Source organism: Sturnus vulgaris, chromosome 1, assembly GCF_052056855.1.
Source record: "Sturnus vulgaris isolate bStuVul1 chromosome 1, bStuVul1.hap1, whole genome shotgun sequence".
In the NCBI taxonomy this organism is placed as follows: Eukaryota; Metazoa; Chordata; class Aves; order Passeriformes; family Sturnidae; genus Sturnus; species Sturnus vulgaris.
This window is the reverse complement of record NC_142243.1, coordinates 116543428-116552116: the sequence shown is the minus strand read 5'-3', so window position 1 is coordinate 116552116 and position 8689 is coordinate 116543428. Positions and strand designations below refer to the sequence as shown.

Sequence of the window (8689 nt, the reverse complement as noted above, 5' to 3'; positions counted from 1 at the left end):
ACCACACCCCAGGAAACATGTACAGAACTGAATAATAAAAAGAAAGGTAACTGAAATTAAGAAATTTCATATTCAGCGGGACAAATGCCACTGAAATATGATTTGAGATGTTATTCTGTAATAGTAGCAGTCAATAATTAATGTTTACCTTTGAAAAACATTTTGAAAATTAATTATGTCTTTGGGGTTGCAGTCAAAGTAAAGTTTTCATTTCCTGTTGTAAAACTAGAATAAAACCAATAATGACTTCCCATTACAAACAAATGTTCATGTTAGCAAAACAAAGTTAACTGCTGAGAATAAAATTCTAAGGTCATATCATTACCAAAAGAATAGTTAATTATTTCTTAAATGTTTCTATGTCATTACTTAATAATGCTACCATAAAAGTCCTCATAACAAGGTATGCTATAGCGACAATTCAAATTTTTGGTGCGTTATCCTTAGAATTCGTTTCAGCTTTACCTTCTGGCAGTTGCAATACAAATATTTGCTCAGCGCTGTTTATCTGAGCATGCATCTGAAACAGATGCAGACATGTAAATGGTGACAGTGAAAATATGGAAATAAAAACTGATTCAAGGCTCATTCTAATGTGTTTCTTGTGTCACCCATAATGCACAAACAGCCAAGACAGTCTGTGGAGTCTCCATCCTCTGAAATACTCAGAATCCATCTGGACATAGTCCTGAGAAAGTGACTTTAAATGGTCCTGACAGAGCAGGGGAAGGCTGGACCAGATGTCCTACAGAGATCCCTTCCAACCTCAATTATTCTGTGATTCTGTAAAAAACACTTATTCGCCATTAGAAAAAAAAGTTCAATTAAAATTGTATTAAGAGCTCTAATAAGGGAAAATTTTGGGCTCTTGATCATAGCTTCATAGCAGGTTCCTGTTTCCACAGTTTGGCAATTCCTGCCAAATATCATCATGCTTTGGGGAAAAAATAAAATGTTGATGGTTTGGATGTAACAGCCTAAGTTTTTATTTGTAGATAGAGGGTTTTTTTATTAGATGGCTGGTAATGTTAGAAAGAAACAAAAAAATGTTATGTAAGAAAGCATTTATTTTGAATTTAAAAAGAAGCTTCATCTTGCAAAGCTAAGTACACATGAGAATAGTGTCTTAAAATTAAATTAAGTACATAGCAGGTCATCTCTGAGAGAAAAATTGGACCAGAACAAGATATTAAATGAGAAAATGGTAGAAGAAAGAATTGAGTCATGATTTCTCTGAGATGTACTAAAACAACATATAACATGGAAATATGACTTTAATATGCCCTAAAACTGTTCTCATAGAGTAGACATTTAGTCTTTGGTATTTAACCAGGTAAAGAATTATTTTTCTTGTATTTGTTTCACTCTTGCAGTTTTGGGTTTTTTAATGTCTTTTTCTCATTTTACCCCCATCTCTGATATTCATAAATACTTGAGAAATGCCATTTCCAGGGTACAAGATATTGTAGCTGTAAAAGAATGTTTCTGTACTATGAAAATGCATCCCTTAGCAAATTTTTTTGCAAAGATATTTTGCATCTCCTGTAAAGTCAGATCAAAATTAAATATTGTAATTAGCATTGGTACCATTTATCTGTTACTTAAAAGGTAGAGATAGGTAATGTAAATTCTTTTATACACTGAAGTTATCATAATTAGTTATTCATCAGATTATTCATTCCCTTGGCAATAAATAGAAAATGCATATAACCCTTATTCTCATCAAACTATTGGAGTTACAATCAGAGTTTATACCTTTCCTATTTTTTGTTTCAAATGTTACAGTCAGCTTCATAAAGACTATGCCTTTGATGCAATGATTTTTTTTACTTTCTCTAAGAAGAACACTAGCATTTTTAGCTTTTTCTTTAATCTAAGTTTTATTCAAGTCACTGTGATTTTAGGCTTTCTCTTGTCTCTTATCTGATTCATGCTTTATCCTAGAAAATGCTTATTTTCAGATTTTTAATCTTGAAACTTTTACTGCAGGTCTTTTGGTTTTTTTTGTTATGGGTTTTTTTTTTCATTCTGTTCCAGTCACATAGTAAGTGATGAATAAAATTTTTAATGGTATATGAATTTCTCAGAAGCCTAAGTGACTCTAGAGCTTAGGAGAAAACATTTCCTTGGTACAGCAGAGCATGTGTGGGCAGAGGGCAAAGCTGCTTTGCACTTCACCACTTCCTATAGGAGGAAGAAGCAGAACTACTCAGAGATGTCTGGCTCAATGATCTTAATCACTGGTTTGAAAGCTGTATCCCTCTTCCCAGTAAGCCAGTTTGTTAATTCTGAAAGCTGCAATCTTTAGCTTTCAGGCTGTCTAGTTAACTCAGTCCTCTCCTAATGACATTGCCTCATCCTTCTGCACACAGCACAGTTTTTCATAAATCACTCTATGCCAAGTGTCAGGGGAAACTGCTGCCTCGGCTTCTGAATCTTTCTGTGTAAGTTTGCATTTGCTTTGCATCCCTCCTGGGATGTAGAGTGCATTTGGAATTGTCCTTCAGGGCCCTACTGGAAGACCCAGATTGATTTCAATGTTCCTGTAAACTCCATGCAAGCATTATGACTGGATATCACTCATCGCAGTGTTTTACTGCCTGCTATACTTTTAAAGCACTCAAGAACATTAAAAATATGTTTTGAATCATAGGGATTGTATCTAGAGTAAGTTTTCATATCCACAGGTTATTATTCCTTCACTCTATCATGCATGCTTTCCGTATTGTTTCAATATATTCTCTCATCTTTGTATTGACTGAATCCTTGGGATGTGTTTCCCTGTGTGTTTATGCATCAAGGGCAAAGTTGAAATTAGTGGCTGCTACTCAAAACACTGTCTTTTTCCTTTTGTTTCAGTGATAAAAAGCAGGACTGGATATGCCCCCTGTGTGTTTCTACAGTAATTAATCTGGACAAAAACATGAAAGAGCAGTAGTTAAATTGATTTAATTTAAATGGATGGCTTATTTTGGAGCAAAAAAAAAAGTTGTGACCACGACTTTTTTTACAGGTGCTAGTATATCCATGTGCATTTTGGAAATTCCTCAAAGCAATTTTGCCACCTTAAAAACTGAGCCTGTTTCAGGAAGGAAGACATTACTAATTTATTTGTTTCAAGCTCTTGCCTGATTTCTAACTAAGCTTCACTTTTTCTGTACCATAAACTTTTCCCACTTAATTCTATTTTTTATCAAGATTTCACTGAAATTTTGGGTCATGCTGTTTTATCCTTTCATGTACCATCCTCAGAGGAGCATGTTGCTTCATTGCACCACACTAAAAGGAGTCTCATTAACCTTTTTATATGACGGGTGACATTCAGAGGCAGTATCAGTTTCAAATTTTGAAACTCTGACAAAGTATTCAAGCTTAGATGTGGAAAAGTTTGGTTTCTCAATCAGTAGTTGAAATTTCCAGATCAAAGCAGCCTCATTTGTAGTGATTGAAGCCTTTAGATATCAAGGTGAAAATATTCTTGCCCTGCCCTTATAGTTAGGAGGTAATTTGTATGTTCTGTCAAAGTCAGAGAACAGTAACAGTTTTGAATTATTTATGAGGAGACTTCTTGACTATTCATAATTTTTAAAAAGTCAAAACACTGTACTAGTGTCAAAACTCATGTAAAATATTCTACTCACCATTGATAAATTTCTCTTGAAGTTTTGATGTTGGTGATCAATAGTAGTCATGGAAGGATGGTTTACTGACTTATGCATTGCTTTCCATTCTTATGCAAGGCATTCCACATGTTCACAGCTATCTAAAACCTGCCAATACAACAAAGAGTCTGATAAGATTATGACTTTCTTTACAGCCTCCCAAAATTAAATTTTTCAACCCCTAAAACAGCCTTCTGAAAAATGTTTTCTGCTCTCCCACAAGATTGTATCACAGGAGATTTCAGCTGGTCTGTGGCTTTTACCTATTTTATTCTGGTCCTTTTCACTCAGAGAAGTTTTCCCTAGGCAAAACATACATTTAATGTGCAATTCAAAACCAGACTGAAAATTGGAGCTGTTTTTTTTATTGCCTTCATGAAAGAAAAATGGTGAATTATTTGGGCACTCATGCTGCTACTCCAAGTCATCTCAAACATGCTATTGCTAAGCTAGTCCAGGTCTCAAAGCAGTGAAGAAATCCTCATGTCTACGGGAGCATCTGAGTAAGGATGGGAAGTAAATTTAAACATTAGACGTCTGAGTTGCCAGGAGAATAATGAAGAGGAAATAAAACCAACTTAAATAGATTTAATGTCACTAGGAAAGCTGTGTGATTTTCCCCCTTTTTATCTCTGGCAGTGGGTAGTAAGCTGTGAGCATGAATGCTTCATTTCTAATAAAAGGATGAAAAGTAAGCCAATATTTAAAAGAATTATTAGGGAATTAGGCTCCAAATGACATCTGGAGGGAAAAGTCATTGTAATGCAAATGTTCCATTTTAGCAAGAGAGAGATTTAAAGGAACTTATGTCATGTTACTCTAGAAAGCAAATGTCCTCTTTATTCTAGAAAGCAATACACATTAAACAGAAGTTTCCACCCATGGATTAATTTGGAAATGAGCTGCATTTGTGAAAAGCTTTTGCCAGGTTTTCTCCTCCAATGGATTTCCTCTCCAGCTGCCTATTATCATTGGCATGAGCATTTTTTCATGGATATTGCATCATTCCCTTGCTTAATGCAACTAAAACAAGGTCACCACATATTTTACTGGGCTATTAGAATATGATGCTTAGCCAAATTAGTACAGTCCTTTAGAAAACCTATACAGTACACACATATGTTGTTATCATTTCTGAAGTGTTTTGGAACCACTTGAAATGTTTAATACTTTTTTCTTAAAGTATTATAAAGAAAACAGAAAATAATTCCCATTTCCTTTCCCCATCCAGTTTTTATAAAACATAATATTTTTTTTTTGTTTACACAGGTTGTTTATACCTATCCCTGAACAATGTTTATCCTTTTGGATAAATTAATAGACCAAAAATATCTTGTAAAGGCGTATTGCAAGTGTTGTTGGAGAGAAAATTATATCAGGATTGCTTTTTCTCACCTGTCTGAACATCAGTGTTGTTAATAATAATCTCTGGACAAACAAATTCAGAAAGCTTTTGACAAGAGCTTTTTTTTTTTTTTTTTTTGCTAGAAAGTGTCTTCATTTGGAATTCTAACAGTACAGAACATCAACAACAGACTGTGAATGTATTTCTATCCTGCTGCAGCAACAGCTTTAGAGCCAAAACATTGCTTAAAAGTGTTTCAAGGTAAATGTTAGTTTCTTAGTAATTGGAGTAAAAAAAGCTTTCACATATAATTCCTTTTCTTTTCTTTGTAGGGCAATTTTGATTCCATCACATTTAAAATTTCCTCTTTTACAAAAATAATTTATATTGAGAAAAGTATTCTGTAAAAGCCTTTTTCTTGGACTGTTTTATGACTGCAGGTTGTAAAAGCAAAAACAAAAGAAGAAAAGCTGATTCTTTTTCAGCCTGAGATTATTCTTCAAATATAACAATCATAATTCTGTCTTCTTAATTTTTTAAATTTTCTTTTTAAATCACATGTTTTACAACTTGGCAGGGTTGGTCATGACACTACAAAGGAATAAGAAAAGTTGACAGCTCTAGAGCACAACAGAGATGAAACCAAACTGGAATATTACATTTAGTGGATTACCAACTCTTGGAGATATTTAAAATCCATTTGGACATGACCTGGGCAATCAGCTCTAGGTGGCCCTGCTTGAGCAGGGACATTGTGCCAGATGCCTCCAGAGGTTTCTTTCAATGTCAACCATCCCGTGATGCTAAATTCCTCTGAGGGCCGAGCTAAATTCTAAAAATCAAAGAATGTCCATTATTATTATTATAGCTATTCCATTAAAATGTCATTTTTTTCCCAAGCATAATTTTATGATTACTATAATTTTAATTGGCAAAAGCTTATATAGGGTTTATGTGGATTCCAGGCTCAGCTCTGTAGGTGTTGTGCTAACATCAGAAGCTCAGTTCTGAAAAGGTGGCAGTGAAAGACAAGTGACAGAGTGAAGACAGGTGCAGTCAGATATTGTAGGAATGCATATATACATACAATTATAAAGCTTATTTGCTTTTAAAGTTCTTGGGGTTTTTTTTATTTTATTTTGGAGACAATATTTCAAGGGAAAAGTATTTCTTTGCTAAAACTAGAACATAAGCAAAATAAGAAGAGCAGCAAGATTATTACTTTTCCAGTGATCAGAGCAGGAGGCTGAAAAACAGATATGAATTTTAGAGCATAGCATCTGTGCATGCATGGCACACAAATGTTAGGAGACTTCTGAAAATTCCTGAAATTCAGTTTTCTACCTATGAAATGGTTATGACCCACCACCTGAGAGATTGATAATGATTTCATTATTCTCTTTTTAATATTCAGCATAATGAGTCATGTAGGTACCATGTAATAACAATGATTTCTCCCCCCCACACCACACAGAATGTAGCAATATTCATAAAAGAAATCCACAGGGAATAAGTATAGCAGCTATCAGCAGTTCTCTGATCAAAAATAACTGCTTCTTGTTATGCAGAGATAAATTAAGACAGCAAGCGGAGTCACCAGAAGCAATTCAGAGCCAACATAATGAAAAACAATTTGAAGTTTTCTCTAAATTTTATCCAGCTGTGCTCAGTTTCAAGGCAGAGAAAAAGAGAAAAATAATAATACAGTACTCAGCAAACCAACTCACAATATTAGCTGTTCCTATTTTCAACAGAGATGAGAGAAATACTAATATAACTGGCAAAATTTTGGGTATCTTGTTTTCAACAGAGTTGAAAGAAATACTCATTTAAGGTCTAACTTTCAAGCTTTTGGCCTACACAGTCTGGATTTAATTAATAGATACAGCAGTTGCAAGGGACCCACAATGACCACCTAGTCCAGCTGGGCCATTTTACTTCTGACCCAAAAGTTAAAGTATACTATTAAGGGCATTGCCTGAATGCCTCTTAAACACTGGCAGGCTTGGCACATCAACCACCTCTCTAGGAAGCTTGTTCCAGTGTTTGAACAGCCTTTCAGTCAAGAAATGTTTCCTGATATCCAGTCTAAACCTTCCCTGGTGCTGTTTTGAATCATTCCTACATGTCCTATCGCCGGATAGAGAGATCAGCAACTCCTTCTTCACCTCTCCTCCTTGGACAGCTGTGGGGAGCAATGAGGTCTCATTGCCTTCTTTCCCTCAGCCTTCTTTTCTCCAAAACAGACAAATGCAGTGTTCAGCTGCTCCTCACAGGTTGTTTCTTCCAGCCCTTGCACCAGCTTTGTTGCCATTCTCTGGATGTAGCTGAGTATCTTCCCATCCTTGTTTAACTGTGGGACCCAGAACTGCACGTGACACTCCAGATCAGGCTGCACCAACGCTGAGTAAAGCAGGATAATAATCTCTTTTGACCTGCTGGTGATGCTGTGTTTGAAACATCCTGGGATAGGTTTTACCCTCTGGGCTACCAGGGCACATACAGCTGACTAACACTGAGCCTGACACCCACCAGCAGCCCCAGGTCCCTTTCTGCACTCCTTTCCCAATGTAATCTTGTCTCCAGTATTACTCCATCCTAGGTTTAGAATCTGACATTTGCAAGCTGTATCTAATTTTGAGATACTATTTTAGAGACATGAGTTTTCTCATTATTGACAGGGAATTATGAAGGCAAACTAATGTAAGATGCAGCTGTCCTCTCCACCGTGTGAATTGTGTATTCCTGCGTTCATGACAAGGGACAGCATAGCAGGTGCCACCTGCCAGCTCTGTGCCTCAGCATCCTTCTCCACTCCTCCTACAACAGCACTGTGCATATGCAGCATGCACCGTGACCAATACTCTATTCAGGATTAATACCTAGTGTCCATCTTTGCAGAGACTTTTTTCATTTAAACCATATACCCAGATTACTGAAGGAGAAATCAAAACCAAAAATCTTAACCTTTTCCATTAGTTTTACATAGCTAGCACGAAATTGCTTGCTTCGTCTGTTTCTGTTATGTGGTCAAAGTCACTCTTGTCTTCACTGAGATCTGGTTAATTTTGCCAGTTGGTGTCGTAACAAAGAAAATGCATAATATTAACTGCAGGTCAGTGCTCTTCTGATGGGGAAAAATTGCACTGGATTGTTATAAAAATCTGGCAAGGTTGATGCATAATTTAGGATTTCTGAAGGAAGTCAAATATTTGTCTCACACATAACCATTGAAACATCTCTGTAAGCTTTACTATTCTTAGTTATATAAAGTCACTTTTCTAATATTGATTATTCTTGTGTTTATGTGTAAGTATTGGTATCTCTGTCTTACCTGTTTTCTGCCCATGTTGAATACAGCATCTTGAGACAGTGCTGATTTTAAACGGGTTTTCTTGCTGTGTGAGAGAAGAAACCATTTCTCTCTCAGTTCCTGTGAGCCAACCTATTAGCTGCTGACAGCCTTTACTGAATCGGTGTGTGGCTTAAATCCAGAAATGAATTATAATACAAGATTAGAGTTATGGTCTCAAACTAAAAACAATGTTACTGCACTGACAGCTGTGATCAAAGCTGTTTAAAGTTCTCTCAGAGGTAGAAATCCCTAGGTGGCAATCAAAGGTTTCATGGTTAGGAATTACAGACAGAATTCATAATATGCTCTAGTCAAAATAAAAGAAGT

The 8689-nt window shown here is 35.8% G+C and overlaps 1 long non-coding RNA gene across 1 annotated transcript in view; it reads right to left on the bottom strand.

Moving 5' to 3' along the window:
* Window positions 1-3657: 3657 nt before the first annotated feature.
* The window catches only part of LOC148225438 (uncharacterized), a 203440-nt gene continuing 198408 nt past the window's right edge, over window positions 3658-8689 (bottom strand). Inside the window, exon 3 of the long non-coding RNA XR_015804142.1 lies at window positions 3658-3770. This is a non-coding gene — a long non-coding RNA (uncharacterized LOC148225438). The remainder of the gene's footprint in view (window positions 3771-8689) is intronic.